Consider the following 2,029-nt stretch of genomic DNA (forward strand, 5'->3'; position numbering starts at 1 on the left):
TCTTTATAATATCCAAAACTAAAAGTTTATCATACCACCAATATTATTTCATTAGTAAGTAGGAATAGCTATACTACAAAATATTAGAATTCTGTCATCTATCTTTCTACCACTGCAATTTCTACAGGTATACTTTACATCACCTCTGCACATTGTTAAAGTCAGTTTAATGACATAATAATAATAAATGCAATTAGTGAAACATATCGACCCTGTAGAGGTAACTTTTTCTATGCTAGAGAATGTGATTTAGCCTAGCCACCAGCACCTCAAAAACCCTTAAAAATTAAATTGATATTGTGTTTTTTCTTCTTCTTCTTTTAAAATGATAATAATTGTTTAATTCTACATGAGATGATAATAAAAATCATACGACAATTACAGTTTATTAAAAATGAATATCCAGAAAAATGAAAAAAAGGAAAAATTATTTAGTTATCATTGGCCACAGGTAATAGATCTTGATGATACGTCTTCACAACATCAGCATCACAGCCTTTGTAGTAAGTCACAGAGCAAAACTGAAAGAAAAAAAAAAGTATATAGTAATTCTTTATCCCCCAAAATAATAGTATCTTAAAGAAATAAAAAAAAGGGAAGTCTGAAACAACAGGAATAATATTCATAATTCCCATAATATAAAATTTTTAGACATCCATCTTATAATCAAGAAAACAATGAATTTCTGTTCTTACCTTGACTCACAGCCGTCCAGGACTGTGGACTTCTGGCAGGTCATGCTAAGGATGTTCATCTTCACATTATTACTTCTAGGATAGTTGTGGCACCTATGAAACTTCTCTGCATTAGCATGGGGTTTAGAAAGTGGTGTAATCTCATAACCTATTTCAAGAGTATGGCAAACACTGATCCTGGCAGCATACTCCTTCTCCTTCAATTCCTTTTTCCCAATCTGGCTGAGTTGAGAAGTTGTAGCTTATCCTCTGACTTTCTATAAGTCTACCTCTTGGAATTCTTGAAGTCTTGTGAGTGATGCCTGGGGAGGAGGGAGGAGGATCATGCTGGTCTGCCACAAGGGGGTAGAGTAAGGAAGTTGGGGAGAGGTCATTAGTGTCATCATCCAAGCTCAAAGGATGCTGTAGTATCAAAAATCCCTTTGAGTAATGTTGTGACAATGTCCTCCCCTTATTCTGGCTGCATGGAGAGGTTGTTACCTGTGGCATGGGAGCTCTGGTTGAATATCTGCATGGGGAGGGAGACTAGAGATGGCCATGAGGGGGAGGGGAAGGGGTATCTGTTACCCCTTCTATCTCAATTGCACCATCATGATGTTTTCTACCACAATTTCTTTGTCTTCCTCTCCAATGTTACTAGCAACTCCTCACTATTAAAACATATGTCCCAAACTGACTTCTCATACAGACTTCTCTAGCGAAGTCTGTATGAGAAGTCAGTTTGTGATTTATGTTTTAATAATGAGGAGAGAAGTCTGTATGAGAAAAAATCCCAGCAGAACATTATGACAACATCTCCCTAGAGTAATAATGGTAATGTGTGAGGCAACTAATCACATATATACACTGATCCTCAATACTTTTATAGATATAGAACAATTAGTAAGCACCATACATAAAATTGTTTCTTCAGTGGATTCTTAGGGCCCCATATGACCATCTTTCTTGGGTAACTCATTGCTGACTTGACTGAAGAACATCACACATCCTGCACCTTCAAGAGTCATTCCTAGGCTGCTGAAAACAAGAGGAATCCAAGAGCTTCCCCACACCAACAACGAGTATTTTGCATGCTAGACTTTCACTCTCACATCCTCTCTAAGTGGAGACAAGGATAGCAAAAATGTGAAATTCTGTGTCAGTTTTTTACTCTAGTAAGGTTTAATTTTTTCATTTGAATTTGATAATTTTTCCTCACTTTTCTAATACCATCTGAGCAGCTTTACAGTTTCATGCCTTTTATATCCTTAACTTTGCATATCCAAGAAAAACATATATATTCACTAGAAGTAGGAACAGAGTCATCTGTCCAGCGATTCAGCTGGATTAGACTA

General features: G+C 36.3%; 1 protein-coding gene across 2 annotated transcripts in view; it reads right to left on the reverse strand.

The window, feature by feature from the left end:
• LOC119581606 (ubiquitin-like-conjugating enzyme ATG10) overlaps positions 1 to 2,029 on the reverse strand; it is a 6,643-nt gene that overhangs the window by 3,279 nt on the left and 1,335 nt on the right. The window lies entirely within an intron of this gene.

Source organism: Penaeus monodon, chromosome 15, assembly GCF_015228065.2.
Source record: "Penaeus monodon isolate SGIC_2016 chromosome 15, NSTDA_Pmon_1, whole genome shotgun sequence".
NCBI classification, from domain to species: Eukaryota; Metazoa; Arthropoda; class Malacostraca; order Decapoda; family Penaeidae; genus Penaeus; species Penaeus monodon.